This window comes from Pseudophryne corroboree, chromosome 8, assembly GCF_028390025.1.
Source record: "Pseudophryne corroboree isolate aPseCor3 chromosome 8, aPseCor3.hap2, whole genome shotgun sequence".
NCBI lineage: Eukaryota > Metazoa > Chordata > Amphibia > Anura > Myobatrachidae > Pseudophryne > Pseudophryne corroboree.
This window is the reverse complement of record NC_086451.1, coordinates 160,920,892-160,940,269: the sequence shown is the minus strand read 5'-3', so window position 1 is coordinate 160,940,269 and position 19,378 is coordinate 160,920,892. Positions and strand designations below refer to the sequence as shown.

The 19,378-nt window shown below is 46.2% G+C and overlaps 6 non-coding genes across 6 annotated transcripts; all 6 read right to left on the bottom strand.

The window, feature by feature from the left end:
- Positions 1 to 2,503: 2,503 nt before the first annotated feature.
- LOC134953560 (U1 spliceosomal RNA) lies at positions 2,504 to 2,666 on the bottom strand. The gene has a single exon (XR_010185637.1). It is a non-coding gene; the product is annotated as a U1 spliceosomal RNA (small nuclear RNA).
- Positions 2,667 to 2,818: 152 nt separating this feature from the next.
- On the bottom strand, positions 2,819 to 2,982 carry LOC134951215 (U1 spliceosomal RNA). The gene has a single exon (XR_010183996.1). It is a non-coding gene; the product is annotated as a U1 spliceosomal RNA (small nuclear RNA).
- Positions 2,983 to 3,620: 638 nt separating this feature from the next.
- LOC134952966 (U1 spliceosomal RNA) lies at positions 3,621 to 3,783 on the bottom strand. The gene has a single exon (XR_010185323.1). It is a non-coding gene; the product is annotated as a U1 spliceosomal RNA (small nuclear RNA).
- A 152-nt stretch (positions 3,784 to 3,935) lies between these two features.
- On the bottom strand, positions 3,936 to 4,099 carry LOC134951050 (U1 spliceosomal RNA). Its single transcript, XR_010183861.1, has one exon. It is a non-coding gene; the product is annotated as a U1 spliceosomal RNA (small nuclear RNA).
- A 670-nt stretch (positions 4,100 to 4,769) lies between these two features.
- Positions 4,770 to 4,932, bottom strand: LOC134952578 (U1 spliceosomal RNA). Its single transcript, XR_010185072.1, has one exon. It is a non-coding gene; the product is annotated as a U1 spliceosomal RNA (small nuclear RNA).
- A 142-nt stretch (positions 4,933 to 5,074) lies between these two features.
- On the bottom strand, positions 5,075 to 5,238 carry LOC134951636 (U1 spliceosomal RNA). The gene has a single exon (XR_010184339.1). It is a non-coding gene; the product is annotated as a U1 spliceosomal RNA (small nuclear RNA).
- Positions 5,239 to 19,378: the final 14,140 nt, after the last annotated feature.

Here is a 19,378-nt window from a genome sequence, read left to right as displayed (position 1 = left end):
CTTATCTATTTCACCAATTTGTTGCTTATTTAATCTTTATACATCTATTAATTTTCACCATATATTATAAAATGCTGCTCCCATAGGTAGTACTGTTCTACCAATAATAAACCAAATTTTAAAGATAATCACACTTGTTATCAAGGGAGCGCAAAAAATAAAATATACAAGCTCTTTATTTTTAAAAAATATATATAGACAGAAGAAACACACATTCAATAAATTACAATGGAGTCAACATATATAGGCACCACTATCCATATCTAAATGTAATCAGGATCTATTTCATATTGCCCTTGATGACAACGGAATGTTTATTAAAGTGTCCAAAAAATCCTCCTGGATACAGCTGTTGTAATTTAATCGTTACTTTCCAATTGTAATTGATACATTAAATTCCTTCTTGTGGATGAACAGCAACAGTTGTAACCAACGCCTCTTATTTACTGCAGTTAAAGTTCATATGTAACTCACGTGAGTAATGAAAGAAAACAGGGGGAGAGCGCTGTGATGGTTGGTGAAACACAGCGGTATGCTACGACCCCCGTTAACCGTGGCTGGATCTTATTGGCACTCGCGGTCGGGATATTTCTCCCTGCCGTGGGGTAGAGACCTCCTTTTGCTCGGTCTCAAATTGCTTTTTCCCCTTCACCGCTGTCTTTACATCAGACGTCCGCCGTGATGTAGCTCGTTCATGAACGGGCTTATATCTCAGCAATCAGAGTGTCCAGTAATCACCTTCCTTACGCGTTTCTCCGCTGTTATCCAAGAGCGGTTTCGTCAGAGGATACATCAGCAGCCTAGCAGGCTCTTTTTAAAATGCACCGGACCAATAGTATTACTAATTAGTTGATTGGATACATACATGTACTAATTGGATGCATACATGTAATGACTCACATATGGAACAACTTTCTAATTGCAATTGCACATATAAAGGCATTTCATAATATAAAAATAAGCAACATGGTGATTAAAAATAATAATAAAATAAGCAACAAGGTGGTTTAAAAAATAACAGAAAATATATAATCTATATACAGATTAACCTATAATCTTTCAATCAATACCTCATATCTATAATCACATATACATAATTCAGAGACTCAGCACTAAGGATCCCCATTTACTTATATAAAACCTTTTAGGGTAACATAAATCCATGCCACTACTAAAGCAGTTCTTGTGGCGCAGGGGAAACATCACCTGCACTCTATGCAACTAGTCCCATGTTCGAATCCCACCTGCTCAGCTTAACATCCATATTATTTATTTACTTTTAATGGGATCATTCTATCAATTCATTTTTACCTTTAATTTTTGTTAATATTATTTCTATATTTCATTATTTTAACCCCTGGAATAATTACATTGCTGTTTAAACAACAAAAAGAATTGAAGAAAAAATAAATATTAAACAGACAATTTAAGGATTCGAAGATTTAAATATTTAAAGATTTTAAAATTTAAAACAGGGAGGGGGGGGGAGGGAGGGTGGCCTTTTGGGAGAAGGAGGGGAAAAAAATAAAAATAGAAAAAAAAATATATATATAGAACCAAGAGAAAGTGTAAAAAGAGGATGGAGGAAGAAATCTGATGTTCATCATTACTAGTGGATTTTACTAAGGAACTTTAAAGGAATACACACAACAGGATTATACAGTTTCATCCTAAGAGGAAAGCTGTTTCCAAAATAGCTACTTCTAATAATTTTGTTTATTTATTAAACATACAATAAATGGATATTCAATAAATAATATATTAGGTAAATCAATAGATAAAATCTTCAGAGACTGCCAATGTTGTTCAGTTCGATGCTCTCATTCAGACCATCAGGTGTAAGGGTACCCAAAGAAAAAATCCAAAATGCCTCCCTTGTCAAGTAAAGGAGATTCAACTGAGGCAGCACAAGGGAACTCTCATCTGGGGACAACAACTGCAGGGAGAACACATATTTTCAGATGAACATGGGAGGGCAGAAGGCTGCCTAATACTGAAGCACCCCCAAACAACAAACCAAATGCAACAACTAGTACAAGCATTCCTGGGGGAAGGCCTGCAGCAGATGGATTTGCATATGGTGATGTCATCCAAGCAGTGGGTCAAAGTTGGCTTCAACCCTCGTCTGCATATGAAAAGAGAAAAGGGGCGTGCAGGGCATGGCGGCCTTTTGCGGCGCTTGGATGACCCCTAGTTCGCATTAAACACCTCCACCCTACTTCGGTGTGGGGCTCATGTTGGCTATGCCCCAGCCCCTGAAGCATTCAAGCTGATTACTTGCAGCAGCTGGGCACTGTAATAGCTCCAGAGCTGCTCTGTAAGGCAACTAAAAGGGTGTGGGCCCTGCAGCACTACCTGTAGTTCGCATTGTGCGTTGGAAGGCACAAAGTAAGCAGACGGGAGAAGTCAAGATAGTGCGCAAGGGCATAGAAGGGAGTGGCTCAAGAAAAGAGAAGTGTAAACAGACAGCAAACTAGGCTGGAGACAGACATGAGACAAAGAGATCTGAATTATACGAGAGCCGACCAGGGGAAACACAAATTATGCAGTCAAGTTTCCCACATTTGGGGAAATCGCAGGAGCAGCACACCCAGAGTGCAATTGGTGAGCCTTGCCCTGGGAGAAGCACCTTCATGATCATAGTATCTTACCTAGCAGGTAAGAAGGAGTTGGGCTAGAGCTGGGGAGGGTCGCTGCTCGGGCACCCCCCTGTCAAGTGAAGGAGATCCAACTGAGGCAGCACAAGGGAACTCTCGAAAGAAGAACAAGGCTAGAGGAAGATCTGAGACAAAGAAATCTGACTTTTACCAGAGCTGACCAGAGGAAAGCACAAACACAGTCCCCCACTACCACAAATAATGCTGTCAAGTTTACCACATTTGGGGAAATAACAGGGGTCAGCATACCCAGAATGCAATGAATGAACCTCACCCTGGGAGAACAATCTTCATGACCATGGTATCTCCTATGCAAAATAAGTATGATTTGGGATAGGGCTGGGGAGGGCCGCTGCTCAGGCACATCTCTGTCAAGTAAAGGAGATTCAACTGAGGCAGCACAAGAGAACTCTCATCTGGGGACAACAACTGCAGGAGGTACACATATTTTCAGATGAACATGGGAGGGCAGACGGCTGCCTAATACTGAAGCACCCCCAAACAACAAACCAAATGCAACAACTAGTGCAAGCATTCCTGGGGGAAGGCCTGCAGCAGTGGGTCAAAGTTGGCTTCAACCCTCGTCTGCATATGAAAAGAGAAAATTGGCATGCAGGGCATGGCGGCCTTTTGCGGCGCTTGGATGACCCCTAGTTCGCATTAAACACCTCCACCCTCCTTCGGTGTGGGGCTCATGTTGGCTATGCCCCAGCCCCTGAAGCATTCAAGCTGATTTCTTGCAGCAGCTGGGCACTGTAACAGCTCCAGAGCTGCTCTGTAAGGCTAGTAAAAGGGTGTGGGCCCTGCAGCACTACCTGTAGTTCGCATTGTGCGTTGGAAGGCAAAAAGTAAGCAGACGGGAGAAGTCAGGATAGTGCGCAAGGGCATAGAAGGGAGCGGCTCAAGAAAAGAGAAGTGGAAACAGACAGCAAACTAGGCTGGAGAGAGACCTGAGACAAAGACATCTGAATTATACGAGAGCCGACCAGGGGAAACACAAATTATGCAGTCAAGTTTCCCGCATTTGGGGAAATCACAGGGGCAGCACACCCAGAGTGCGATGGGTGAGCCTTGCCCTGGGAGAAGCACCTACATGATCATAGTATCTCACCTGGCAGGTAAGTAGGAGTTGGGCTAGAGCTGGGGAGGGTCGCTGCTCGGGCACCCCCCTGTCAAGTGAAGGAGATCCAACTGAGGCAGCACAAGGGAACTCTCGAAAGAAGAACAAGGCTAGAGGAAGATCTGAGACAAAGAAATCTGTCTTTTACCAGAGCTGACCAGAGGAAAGCACAAACACAGTTCCCCACTACCACAAATAATGCAGTCGAGTTTCCAACATTTGGGGAAATCACAGGGGTCAGCATACCCAGAATGCAATGAATGAACCTCACCCTGGGAGAACAATCTTCATGACCATGGTATCTCCTATGCAAAATAAGTATGATTTGGGATAGGGCTGGGGAGGGCCGCTGCTCAGGCACATCTCTGTCAAGTAAAGGCGATTCAACTGAGGCAGCACAAGGGAACTCTCATCTGGGGACAACAACTGCAGGGAGAACACATATTTTCAGATGAACATGGGAGGGCAGAAGGCTGCCTAATACTGAAGCACCCCCAAACAACAAACCAAATGCAACAACTAGTGCAAGCATTCCTGGGGAAGGCCTGCAGCAGATGGATTTGCATATGGTGATGTCATCCAAGCAGTGGGTCAAAGTTGGCTTCAACCCTCGTCTGCATATGAAAAGAAAAAAGGGATGTGCAGGGCATGGCGGCCTTTTGCGGCGCTTGGATGACCCCTAATTCGCATTAAACATCTCCACCCTCCTTCGGTGTGGGGCTCATGTTGGCTATGCCCCAGCCCCTGAAGCATTCAAGCTGATTTCTTGCAGCAGCTGGGCACTGTAAAAGCTCCAGAGCTGCTCTGTAAAGCATGTAAAAGGGTGTGGGCCCTGCAGCACTACCTGTAGTTTGCATTGTGCGTTGGAAGGCACAAAGTAAGCAGACAGGAGAGGTCAGAATAGTGCGCAAGGGCATAGAAGGGAGCGGCTCAAGAAAAGAGAAGTGGAAACAGACAGCAAACTAGGCTGGAGAGAGACCTGAGACAAAGAGATCTGAATTATACGAGAGCCGACCAGGGGAAACACAAATTATGCAGTCAAGTGTCCCACATTTGGGGAAATCGCAGGAGCAGCACACCCAGAGTGCAATGGGTGAGCCTTGCCCTGGGAGAAGCACCTACATGATCATAGTATCTCACCTGGCAGGTAAGTAGGAGTTGGGCTAGAGCTGGGGAGGGTCGCTGCTCGGGCACCCCCCTGTCAAGTGAAGGAGATCCAACTGAGGCAGCACAAGGGAACTCTCGAAAGAAGAACAAGGCTAGAGGAAGAAATGAGACAAAGAAATCTGACTTTTACCAGAGGAAAGCACAAACACAGTCCCCCACTACTACAAATAATGCAGTCAAGTTTCCCACATTTGGGGAAATCACAGGGGTCAGCATACCCAGAATGCAATGAATGAACCTCACCCTGGGATAACAATCTTCATGACCATGGTATCTCCTATGCACGATAAGTATGATTTGGGATAGGGCTGGAGAGGGCCGCTGCTCAGGCACATCTCTGTCAAGTAAAGGAGATTCAACTGAGGCAGCACAAGGGAACTCTCATCTGGGGACAACAACTGCAGGGAGAACACATATTTTCAGATGAACATGGGAGGGCAGAAGGCTGCCTAATACTGAAGCACCCCCAAACAACAAACCAAATGCAACAACTAGTGCAAGCATTCCTGGGGGAAGGCCTGCAGCAGATTGATTTGCATATGGTAATGCCATCCAAGCAGTGGGTCAAAGTTGGCTTTAACCCTCGTCTGCATATGAAAAGAGAAAAGGGGCGTGCAGGGCATGGCGGCCTTTTGCGGCGCTTGGATGACCTCTAGTTCGCATTAAACACCTCCACCCTCCTTCGGTGTGGGGCTCATGTTGGCTATGCCCCAGCCCCTGAAGCATTCAAGCTGATTTCTTGCAGCAGCTGGGCACTGTAACAGCTCCAGAGCTGCTCTGTAAGGCAAGTAAAAGGGTGTGGGCCCTGCAGCACTACCTGTAGTTTGCATTGTGCATTGGAAGGCACAAAGTAAGCAGACGGGAGAAGTCAGGATAGTGCGCAAGGGCATAGAAGGGAGCGGCTCAAGAAAAGAGAAGTGGAAACAGACAGCAAACTAGGCTGGAGAGCTCTTCTGTCTATATTTTGCAAACCTGCTCTTGTCCTCTCCAGCTGCTCCATGTAGATTTGACGTCTGGAAAGGTGCATAACCTACTGACAAGCAGGCACACTCCTGCATGAGTTTTCTCTCTCACTAGCTGGATGATACACAATCATTTGCATGTGCTCCACCTCCGACACACGACCCACCCAACCACCCAGTGACCAGAGCCACCCACAAGCCAACTGGCTCCGTGACTTAATTTGCACAGTGCAGTCATCCAGGCAGCATGTCCTTCTCAATGGAATAATCTCTGGTTCCATGGAATCTTCCGCATTGGAATGCTGCGGAACAAAAAGGATTTAAACATTCAGCTTGCTAGCATTCAATGTACCTGCGGCTTGGCTCTAGCACATGGGTCTTCATCCTGTGGCCCTCCAGCTGCTGTGAAACTACACATCCCAGCATGCCCTGCCACAGTTTTGCTATTAAGGTATGCTAAAACTGAGGCAGGGCATGCTGGGATGTGTAGTTCCACAGCAGCTGGAGGGTCGCAGGTTGAAGACCCATGTTCTAGCATGCCTGTTCTATGATGCATGTTCCGTGATGTCACAATCAGCTTGGAATGGGGTATCTAGCAGGCATTTGCTGACAGCCACTTGAGAGAGACACACATCAGGAGATGCAGCATATCGGAGGTCTTCGATGCCTTTCCAGCAAATGCACACCACCTGCTGCTGGTCTGGACACAAAACAATGCCCACAATCGAAGTCCCAAAATGCCCAACTACAGGATTCATGTAAGTAGTGAATTTAGGAATGAATTTAGAAGTAGGAAATTAAGTTAGTTCACAAGTACATTCAAATTCAGATCTAAAGTCTAGGTAGGCCTCACGTCCTGGCAGCCCCCAGCATTTAAAAATGCCTTGATTAGAGGTAGGGAATTAAATGGAGATAAGAAGTAGACGCAAAATAAGACTCCACAGAGCAGTTATCAGGTGTCTTTATCAATTGTTGCATTTAAAAAATCAAGCAATTAGGGAACACAATGTTGCAACAATGTAACCCTATTTGCAAAATAGTACTAAATAAGTTTGTCGATGTAAGACATTTGCAAAGGCACATTTAAAACACGCTGGAAAATGCAACTGAATCTGTTTTTGGAGGCTAGAATAGGAAATGTGCATCGGTCCAACAAGAACTGAAAGCTCTTCTACCATCTTCCTTTTCTGAAAAGCCATTTAATATATGGTTCCCAGATAGGGGACATATCAGATATTGCCTTTCAAAAGCAGCAAATATCATACCACTTCTATTGCCATCAAAGATAAACATTGATTGTTTTCAGATATTGGATTGAAAAAGCAGTCTTTATTGACATAAAGAAGCAAAAAAACATACATAAACATTACACACATAAGTACTGTGTTGCAGCACAGATAAAACACAATACAAATGCTGTCGGTATAGTACAGTTCAAGAACTACAGCACAGGCCAGCCTACACTATAAATCATGAACTGCACTATACATTTAAACTATACAATAATACAACAGTTAATAAGGCTATGTGTGTGGAGTGTAAGAGGGTGAGGGAATCACAAGCCCGAAGCTTTATTGAAAGACAGACACATATAAAGGGAGGATTAATAAATACAAAGATATCCTTTACTATAGAATGTAGTCCAATCCGGTCTTTCAACTCTTCCACAACTGAAAAACGGATAGTGTTCCCAAGCCTTCCATCCTGGAATATCTTCAGTCTCTCGCCAATGAAGAAAACAATCCCTCCAGCAGACTCTTCAACCACGATACAAGATCACAGCCAAAAGTGCGAGAAGCAACTACACTTGCGTTTAACCAAAATGGCTAAAACTTAGTGAAGGAAAGTGCAGTGCACCAAAACATAAGCTGACACAATCATGGAGAATGCGCCAGCATATATGCTCTTCTATCTATATTTTGCAAACCTGCTCTTGTCCCCTCCAGCTGCTCCATGTAGATTTGACGCCTGGCAAGGTGCATAACCCACTGACAAGCAGGCACACTCCTGCATGAGTTTTCACTCTCACTAGCTGGATGATACACATTCATTTGCATGTGCTCCACCTCCGACACACCGCCCACCCAACCCCCCAGTCACCAGAGCCACCCACAAGCCAACTGGCTCCGTGATTTAATTTGCACAGTGCAGTCATCCAGGCAGCATGTCCTTCTCAATGGAATAATCTCTGGTTCCATGGAATCTTCCGCATTGGAATGCTGCGGAACAAAAATGATTTAAACATTCAGCTTGCTAGCATTCAATGTACCTGCGGCTTGGCTCTAGCACATGGGTCTTCATCCTGTGGCCCTCCAGCTGCTGTGAAACTACACATCCCAGCATGCCCTGCCACAGTTTTGCTATTAAGGTATGCTAAAACTGAGGCAGGGCATGCTGGTATATGTAGTTCCACAGCAGCTGGAGGGTCGCAGGTTGAAGACCCATATTCTAGCATGCCTGTTCTATGATGCATGTTCCGTGATGTCACAATCAGCTTGGAATGGGGTGTCTAGCATGCATTTGCTGACAGCCACTTGAGGGAGACACACATCAGGAGATGCAGCATATCGGAGGTCTTCGATGCCTTTCCAGCAAATGCACACCACCAGCTGCTGGTCTGGACACAAAACAATGCCCACAATTGAAGGCTCAAAATGCCCAACTACAGGATTAATGTAAGTAGTGAATTTAGGAATGAATTTAGAAGTAGGAAATTAAGTTAGTTCACAAGTACTTTCAAATTCAGATCTAAAGTCTAGGTAGGCCTCACGTCCTGGCAGCCCCCAGCATTTAAAAATGCCTTGATTAGAGGTAGGGAATTAAATGTAGATAAGAAGTAGACACAAAATAAGACTCCACAGAGCAATTATCAGGTGTCTTTATCAATTGTTGCATTTAAAAAAATCAAGCAATTAGGGAACACAATGTTGCGACAATGTAACCCTATTTGCAAAATAGTACTAAATAAGTTTGTCGATGTAAGACATTTGCAAAGGCGCAAACAAAACACGCTGGAAAATGCAACTGAATCTGTTTTTGGAGGTTAGAATAGATGCAGGATCAAGTAGCTCAATGGGTAGGGTATTTGATTAGAATTCAACAGGTTATAGGTTTGAATCCTGGGTATGATAGTTTGAGGTGTTATTTAATAAAGTATGTTTATATATTAGTCACACATGGCTTACTTGTACAAATGGCATGTCACCAGTTAGTGCTGACTGCTGATATGCCATTTGCACAAACACGCCATGTGTGACTGTATATGCATTTAAGGAGGGCACCCCGGCAATACCACAAACCATTGAGTGTCAAGTATACTAGATATATCTTCATATCTCATGTGCTTTCTCTGAGACCAATCTTGTTATGCCCCTTCCCCACAAGGCATGCGCCTTTTGTCCATATTGCAAAAATGGGAGGGGGGCTACTGCCAGGCATCCTAATTATCTGTAGAGGGCACATAAGTATATCTGCAGACCATAAGTCTCTTATATGCATTATGTAATCTGGCAGACCATATCTCCAACACTGGCTGGTTGGAATAGAAATCCGGTTATCTATGTGAGCAAATGACCATCAACGATTTACTCTCAAACACTAGAAAATGGACAAAAATGGTCCCTCAAACAAATTGGTTAAATTTTGGGTTTAACCAATTTGTGTAATGACCATTTTTGACCACTTTTCTAGTGTTTGGGAGCAAATGGTTAATTGACATTTGCTTCTATACATTACCAGATTTTCATTCCATCCATCCAGACTGGATAGATAGCCTGACAGATAATTGTGTAGTGTACGCCCAGGATAACTGTCAGTTGTGCTTTCTTTTATGACGGCACATCCAGAGCAAGCACTGCCCACTCATGCATAGTTGTCAACTGATGTGAAGTTCCAGGGGGCAATCTCAGTTATAAAGAAAAGTATCTGGAAATTGTCCCTAGTTTAAAAAAAAAATAAAAAAAATTTGATCAACTCCATTTATTTAGTATGATATCCCAGGTGATAGGATGCCGGCAGTCAGAACAACTATACCATACCCAGGATTCAAACCTATAACTACCATACCCAGGATTCAAACCTATAACCTGTTGAATTCTAATCAAATACCCTACCTATTGAGCTATTTGATCCTGCATAAAAATTGTGAACATTATATGAAGCTATTGGTACTTTGAAAAAAAAAGTATCAGCATTACAACGCAGCAGATCCATGCAGTTTGCAGCCACACACTACATGTATCTGCTCAGCCACAATGCTGATTATTTCTTCACAAAGTACAAGGTGAGCTCCAAACAGAATTCTCTAGCTTAGAATTATGCCAAACCTAGAAGTCGGGCCCCCCACCCTGGGATCCCCCAGAGGGAGGCCTGCACCGTCATGCGGCAGGCTTGTCCGTTTTGGAAGCAGGCTGATGGGCAGCCCAGGCTTGCTTCAGTCTGGGCTTGTCAGGTCTGGAAGCATGAGCTTGCTTTGGGTATGCCTGACCTTGGGTACGCTTTACCTTGAGGATGAAAGGGCCAAGGGAAAGTACTTTTAGCCTTCTGCGTGGTAGGAGTCATACTAGGTAGGCAAGCTGTTTTAGCAGTAGCCAGATCAGCTACAATCTTATTGAGGTCTTCTCCAAAGAGAGTGTCTCCCTTGAAAGGAAGCACCTCCAGGGTTTTCTTGGAATCCATATCCACCGACCAGGATCTCAACCAGCTGTATAAAGTATTACCTTGGAACTGGCTCTCCACTCCCCATTATCTGGTTATCATGGCTTCCTCCGCCAGTGTCCAGACTCGCTTGCTGAAGCTCGGCCACTTCTTCCTAGCAGCAGGCTCCTGGATCACTGGGCAGCAGAGGTGCTTGGGAGCCGGAAGGGGGCGGAGCAATCAGGCAGGCAGTTGCAGTGCTGCCCAGCTATCTGTGGTGTGAGAAGAAGCAGGGGCACCCCACCGCTGGCAGTGCTGCAGCTAGCGGTGGTGGCAGCGGCGAGGCTGCTGGGCTGGGTCTTTAAAAAGGTGGAAAGAAGGGTGTTACGGCATGGAATGTACAAACTGCGAGACCCTGCTGGTAGCGCCTTTGTCTATTTAGTAGGAAGGGCACGTAAAAGCCGGAGGGCAATGGAGGAAGCCCCTTTAGGGCTGGAGCCCGGCGGCAACTGACTCCGTTGTCTCTGGCAGTTCCGCCCCTGCACTAGAGGAATGGTCAAGAACATGGCAACATTTAATGCCAAAAAATGCAAAATCATACACGTCTCAAAAATACAAAGGCTAACTATAATATTAAGGGCATTATAATGGCAAGAGGAAAGCTATCTAAGTATTACTATTTCAGGTGAGCAATGTAACAAAGCAATAGGAAAGGCAAGTCAGATGCTTGTTTGCATAGGTAAAGAACCAGTAGCAGAAAAAAGTAATACAGGTTGAGTATCCCATATCCAAATATTCCGAAATACGGAATATTCCGAAATACGGACTTTTTTGAGTGAGACTGAGATAGTGAAACCTTTGTTTTTTGATGGCTCAGTGTACACAAACTTTGTTTAATACTCAAAGTTATTAAAAATATTGTATTAAATGAACTTCAGACTGTGTGTATAAGGTGTATATGACACATAAATGAATTCTGTGAATGTACACACACTTTGTTTAATGCACAAAGTTATAAAAAATATTGGCTAAAATGACCTTCAGGCTGTGTGTATATGGTATATATGAAACATAAATGCATTCTGTGCTTAGATTTAGGTCCCATCACCATAATATCTCGTTATGGTATGCAATTATTCCAAAATACAGAAAAATCCGATATCCAAAATTCCTCTGGTCCCAAGCATTTTGGATAAGGGATACTCAACCTGTAATGCCACTGTATAGGTCCTTGGTACAGCCACATTTAGAATCCTGTGTTCAGTTCCAGAAGCCATATCTCAAGCGCCTTGAGTCCTGTTGGAGAAAGAGCACTATATAAATAAATAGTATCAAAATTTGTTTCACGGCACCCCTAGGCCAAAGTTTTTTTTATTGAGAAATTCAGAAAAAAATATAAAATTAAGTAAATTGTGTTTATAGCATGTCATTCTCAGGTTCAGTTATGTTGTGAGGGAATGGTTTTGCCAATTTAATAAAGTATAAATAATTTTAATTGGTCCTGGACCACCAAACTATGCTACCAGTGCAAGAACCCCAGTTTGGAAACTACTGCCATAAAATAAACCTTTTTTGTTTTTTTTAAACTACATGTAATACACCTTAGATCTCAGTTCCTAAAAGGTTTTAAACCCTTGCATACAGTAAACTACACATATTTAAAAATCCTACACCGGGCACAAGTGCTCACGGGCCAATTTCATGGCAGTCTCGGATAGGAGGGCATTGTGGATTCACCAAGGGAATGCTGATGCTGACTCCAAGAAGCCTCTTCAAGACCGCAGGAGCAGAGTCCTCTGCTTCTGCCAAATCCACTGCATGACGCTGGGGCTCTCTTGCAGGAGCCCACACCAGTGGGGGGCACCAGGGGCGGAACTACTGGCAGGGCAGGCAGTGCATTGCACTGGGGCCCCGCCGCACTCAAGGGCCCACAGCCGCCGGCATTACAATGAGTCACAATGACTCATTGTATCATGCCGCAGCCGCACACCAGCGCTCCCGTCGGGTCTGCGTCCTGCGACTCCCGCCGCCCGCCCGTCGTAACGAACAGATCAGGCCAGGGCACTACGGGCAGCAGCCGCAGCACCAGACACGCTGCCGCCTCTGTAACACACGAAGAGGGAGGAGGGTCGCTTGGAGATGAGAGGAGCAGCGGCACGGGGGGGAGGAGGAGGAGGGAGGTGAAGGAAGGAGCCGCAGCAGCGCTTTGTTACTGGTGGAGGCGCTGCTGCTGCTGCCCCTCTGCTTCACTATAGGCTGTCTTCCGAGAACAGCCTATAGTGAAGCAGAGGGGCAGCAGCAGCAGCGCCTCCACCAATAACACAGCGCTGCTGCGGCTCCCTCCTCCACCTCCCTTCTCCTCCTTCTCTACTGCCCGGGAATCGTCAAGCTGCACGAGGAGCCTGAGCCAGCGGAGAGGGTAAGTATAATTCTTCTTTCTTTCTTTCTTTCTTTCTTTCTTTCTTTCTTTCTTTCGTCTCTTTCTTTCTTTGTTGGGACTGCCTGCCGCTATGTGTAAAAAGGGGGAATCTGCCTGCCGCTATGTGTAAAAAGGGGGAATCTGCCTGCCGCTATGTGTAAAAAGGGGGAATCTGCCTGCCGCTTTTTGTGTAAAAAGGGGGAATCTGCCTGCAGCTATGTGTAAAAGGGGGGAATCTGCCTGCAGCTATGTGTTAAAAGGGGGAATCTGCCTGCAGCTATGTGTAAAAAGGGGGACTGCCTGCCGCAATGTGTAAAAAGGGGGAATCTGCCTGCCGCTATGTGTAAAAAGGGGGAATCTGCCTGCAGCTATGTGTAAAAAGGGGGACTGCCTGCCGCAATGTGTAAAAAGGGGGAATCTGCCTGCCGCAATGTGTAAAAAGGGGGAAGCTGCTTGCCGCAATGTGTAAAAAGGGGGAATCTGCTTGCCGCAATGTGTAACAAGGGGGAATCTGCCTGCCGTAATGTGTAACAAGGGGGATGCTGTCTGCTGTAATGTGTAACAAGGGCACGCTGTCTGCCATAATGTGTAACAAGGGCAAGCTGTCTGCTGTAATGTGTAACAAGGGCAAGCTGTCTGCTGTAATGTGTAAAAAGTGTACGATGTCTGCCATTATGTATAACAAGGGCAGGCTGACTGCTGTTATGTGAAAAAAGTGTACGCTGTCTGCCGCTATGTTTAACAAGGGCAGGCTGTCTGCCGTTATGTGTAAAAAGTGTACGCTGTCTGCCGCTATGTTTAACAAGGGCAGGCTGTCTGCCGTTATGTGAAAAAAATGTACGCTGTCTGCCGCTATGTGTAACAAGGGCACGCTGTCTGCCGTTGTGTAAAAAAGGGGGATGCTGTCTGCCGTAATGTGTAAAAAGGGGACGCTGTCTGCTGTAATGTGTAAAAAGAGGACGCTGTCTGCTGTAATGTGTAAAAAGAGGAATCTGTCCGCCGTAAGGTGTAAAAGGGTCTCTACCTGGTGTAGTGGTGCTACTGTGCGGCGTAATTTGAATAATGGAGACTACTGTGCACCGTTTTATGAATTGGTATTATTTTGTGGCCACACCCCTTAACCACGAAGCCACGCCACTATGTTTTTTTGCGCGCGCCTACGGCGCGCACTGCCCCTGTTTTGCATGCAGGGGTGGGGCTCCAATGCCGTTTCTTGCACACACTGCTAAAATGTCTAGTTGCGGCACTGTTGCTAGGTATCCACTTCCCTGAGCAGGCCCCCCTCACCAGATCCTCTCCAGGGGTGAGGGGGTGGACTTGGATGGGATGGGATGGGGGGGGGGGCCCAAGCCATTTTGTCGCACATGGGCCCACTGCTCGCTAGTTCCGCCACTGGGGGGCACGTCTAAAACTCTTCAGTCAGTTCTGGATTCATTCGGACCTGGACTCGTGGGTTTTACAAATAGTGTCCCAAGGGTACAAACTGGGGTTTCAAGAAGTTCCCCCTCACCAATTGTTCAAATCAGCCTTAGTCAGCAGGGAGAAGGTTTTTATTCAAGCCTCTTCGTGGTCCCGAAGCCGGACAGCTCAGTCAGACCAATCTTAAATCTGAAATCCCTTAATTTCTACCTAAAGAAATTCAATTTCAAGATGGAATCTCTCAGGGTAGTGATCTCCAGTCCGGGGGATAAAGGAGATTTCATGGTTTTGGTAGACATAAAGGATGCCTACTTACATGTTCCCATTTAGCCACTGCATCAAGCTACCTGAGGTTTGCAATTCAGGATTGTCATTACCAATTTCAGACGTTGCCGTTTGGTCTGTCCACGGCTCCGAGGATTTTCACCAGGGTGATGGCGGAAATGATGGTTCTCCTTCGCAAGCAAGGAGTCACAATTATCCCGTACTTGGATGATCTCCTGATAAAGGACGCGATCCCGGTACCAGTTGGTGCAAAACATCTACTCTCCCTGACAGTTCTTTAACAACATGGTTGGCTCCTAAACTTGCCAAAATCGCAGTTGGTCCTAATGACGCGGTTGTTGTTTTTGGGAGTGATACTGGACACAGAAGAGGTTTTCTTCTAGTGGAATGGCTCTGGAGATCCAGAGTCTGGTCAAACAAATTCTGAAACCAGCAAGAGTGTTAATCCATCAATGCATTCGGTTGCTGGGGAAGATGGTTGCGGCCTACGAGGCCATTCAGTTTGGCAGGCTCCATGCCAGAGTGTTCCAGTGGGACCTGTTGGACAAGTGGTCCGGATCCCACCTACACATGCACCGGAGGATAATCCTGTCTTCCAAGACCAGAATCTCACTCCATTGGTGGCTGCACAGTTCTCACCACCTAGAGGGGCGATGGTTTGGGATCCAGGACGGGATCCTAGGGACCACGGATGCAACCCTCCGAGGCTGGGCAGCAGTCACACAGGGGGAAAACATCCAAGGAAGATGGTCAAGTCAGGAAAGTTGTCTCCACATAAATGTTCTGGAGTTAAGGGCCATTTAATAACTGCAGACACAGTACGCACTGGGACGGGTGCCCAGCATCCTCTACGGAATAAGAGAAAAGGATTTACCAGTAGATATTAAAATCCTATTTTCTCTAACGTCCTAGAGGATGCTGGGGACTCCGTAAGGACCATGGGGATAGACGGGCTCCGCAGGAGACATGGGCACTTTAAGAAAGACTTTAGTTCTGGGTGTGCACTGGCTCCTCCCTCTATGCCCCTCCTCCAGACCTCAGTTTGATACTGTGCCCAGTGGAGACTGGGTGCTTTTCAGGAGCTCTCCTGAGCTTTCTGACAGAAAGTATTTTGTTAGGTTTTTAATTTTCAGGGAGCACTGCTGGCAACAGACTCCCTCATCGAGGGCTGAGGGGAGAGAAGCAGCCCTACTCTCTGAGTTGCAAGGTCCTGCTTCTTAGGCTACTGGACACCATTAGCTCCAGAGGGATTGGTACGCAGGATCTCACCCTCGCCGTCCGTCCCAGAGCCGCGCCGCCGTCCCCCTCGCAGAGCCGGAAGATAGAAGCCGGGTGAGTATGAGAAGAAAAGAAGACTTCAGAGGCTGCAGAAGACTTCATGATCTTCACTGAGGTAACGCACAGCACTGTGTGCCTTTGCTCCCATACACCTCACATACTCCGGTCACTGTAAGGGTGCAGGGCGCAGGGGGGGCGCCCTGGGCAGCAATATAAACCTCTTTCGCAAAAATATAACATATATACAGCTGGGCACTGTATAAATGTATGAGCCCCCACCAATTTTACAGTTTAAGCGGGACAGAAGCCCGCCTCCGAGGGGGCGGGGCTTCTCCCTTAGCACTCACCAGCGCCTTTTTTTCTCCACAGCACCGCTGAGAGGAAGCTCCCCGGACTCTACCCTGCTTATACCACGTTAGACAAGAGGGTTGAAAAGAGGGGGGGGGCACATAATTCGCAAATTACATACAGCAGCACTACTGGGCAAACATTAAGTTACTGTTTTATTCCTGGGTTATATAGCGCTGGGGTGTGTGCTGGCATACTCCCTCTCTGTCTCTCCAAAGGGCCTTGTGGGGAAACTGTCTTCAGAAAAAGCATTCCCTGTGTGTGTGGTGTGTCGGTACACGTGTGTCGACATGTCTGAGGAAGAAGGCTATATTAGAGAGGAGCGGGAGCAAATGAATGTGGTTTCTCTGCCGACAGCTGATTGGATGGATATGTGGAATGTTTTAAATGCTAGTGTAAACTCATTGCACAAAAGATTAGACAAGGCAGAAGCTTTGGGACAGTCAGGGTCTCAACCCATGCCTGATCCTATGTTGCAGGGACTGTCAGGGTCTCATAAGCGCCCACTATCCCAGTTTGTTGACACAGATACCGACACGGATTCTGACTCCAGTGTCGATTACGATGATGCAAAGTTACAGCCAAAATTGGCAAAATCCATTCGATTTATGATTATGGCAATAAAAGATGTTTTGCACATCACAGAGTAACCCCCTGTCGCTGACAAGAGGGTACATATGTACAAGGGAAAGAAGCCTGAGGTAACCTTTCCCCCCTCACACGAGCTGAACGAGTTATGTAAAAAAGCTTGGAAATCTCCAGATAAAAGACTGCAGATTTCCAAAAGGATTCTTATGGCGTATCCTTTCCCATCAACGGATAGGTTACGATGGGAATCCTCCCCTAGGGTGGACAAAGCATTAACACGCTTATCCAAGAAGGTAGCCCTCCCGTCCCAGGATACGGCTACCCTCAAAGAGTGTGCTGACCGCAAACAGGAGATTACCCTGAAGTCCATTTATACACATTCAGGTACCTTACTCAGACCGGCAATTGCGTCGACCTGGGTGTGTAGTGCTGTAGCGGCATGGACAAATGCCTTATCTGAGGGGATGGATAGCCTAGACAAGGATACTATTTTATTGACCCTGGGGCATATAAGAGATGCTGTCCTATATATGTGTGTATGCAAACTACCGGTGGTGCTGCAGGGCCCACACCCTTTTACTTGTCTTGTAGAGCCCAGCTGCTGCAAGAAATCAGCTTGAATGCTTCAGGGGCTTGGGCATGGCCAACATGAGCCCCACACCGAAGGAGGGTGGGGGTGTTTAATGCAAACTTGGGGTTATCCAAGCACCGCAAAAGACCGCCATGCCTCGCATGCCCCTTTTCTCTTTTCATATACAGATGAGGGTTCCAGCCAACTTTGGCCCACTGCTTGGATGACATCACTGAATGCAAATCCGTCTGCTGCAGACCTTCCCCCAGGAATGCTTGCAATAGTTGTTGCATATGGTTTAATGTCTGAGGGTGCTTCAGTATTAGGCAGCCTTCCGCCCTCCCATGTTCATCTGAAAAGATGTGGTCTCCCTGCAGTTGTTGTCCCCAGACGAGAGTTCCCTTGTGCTTCCTCAGTTAAATCTCCTTAACTTGACGAGGGTGTGCCCGAGCAGCCGCCCTCCCCAGCCCTTTCCCAACACATACTTATCTTGCATATGAGATCTCTTGATCATGAAGATAGTTCTCACAGGTTGAGGTTCATCCTGGCCCCGCTCCCCGCTGGAGAGCGCTGATGGGGACAGCAGCGGGGCTTCAGCAGCAGGGTGAGTATGTGTGGCCAGAGACCTCCCTTCCCATGTGCAGGCCTGCAGAGTGTGCCGCGCAGGATGGGGCATGTGACACTCTCCCTCCCTGGGGCTCTTCCAGATGTAGCTCCTCAGCAGTATTTTTCCCGGGCTGCGCGGCGCTCTCCCCGACTGGCATCCGCCCTGGAACACTGCCTTCCTCAACGCAACATCAGCAGGGGGCCCGGGCCTCATCACCTTCCCAGGTCTTTCTCATGTATGTATCATGTATGTGTGTGTGATATATGTATGAATCATATATGTTTGTGATATATATATATATATATGTATCTATCTATCTATCTATCTATCTATCTATCTATCTATCTATCTATCTATCTATCGTGTGTGTGATATATGTATGTATCTATCATGTATGTGTTATATGTATGTATCACACCTTCCTCTATACATATACATACATACATACATACATACATACACACACCTATATCTGTACGTACACTGACATACACACACCAACATCTATACATAAACACGCTGACCCCTAAACGTACACCAACGTACCCACATGTGAATCTATACATACATGTGCTGACACCTGGACATACACTGATGTACCCACACCTAACATCTATACATACACATGCTAACAACTGGACGTATACAGACGTACCCACATTTGCATCCATGCATATATTGATGTAGGTGTGTGTACGTCAGTGTACGTCCAGGTGTCAACGCGTGTATGTATAGATGCAGGTGTGGGTACGTCTGTGTATGTCCAGGTATCAGAATGTGTATGTATAGATGCAGGTGTGGGAACGTCAGTGTAGGTTCAGGTGTCAGCGCGTGTATGTATAGATGCAGGTGCTTGTATGTCCAGATGTCAGTGCATGTATGTATAGATGCAAGTGTGGGTACGTCGGTGTATGTCCATTTGTCAGCGCGTGTATATATAGATGCAGGTGCTTGAATGTTGGTGTATGTCCAGGTGTCAGCATGTGTATGTATAGATGCAGGTGTGGGAATGTTGGTGTATGTCCAGGTGTCAGGGCGTGTATGTATGGATATTAGGTGTGGGTACATCAGTGTATGTCCAGGTTTTAGCGCATGTATGTATAGATGCAGGATAATAATCGCACAGCGTGCCCCCCGCCAACCACAAACCTCCCCCACCCCCCTGTATGACATAAACACCGCTAATTCCACTTACACACAATAATTTCAGTTTGCGACCAGGAGCCGGCAATGTATGTGCACCCAAATGAAGCCACTGTACATGCCCTGCAGGCTGCTATGTACTGCACAGGTGCAACAAATTTAAATGCCCTATCTTTAAA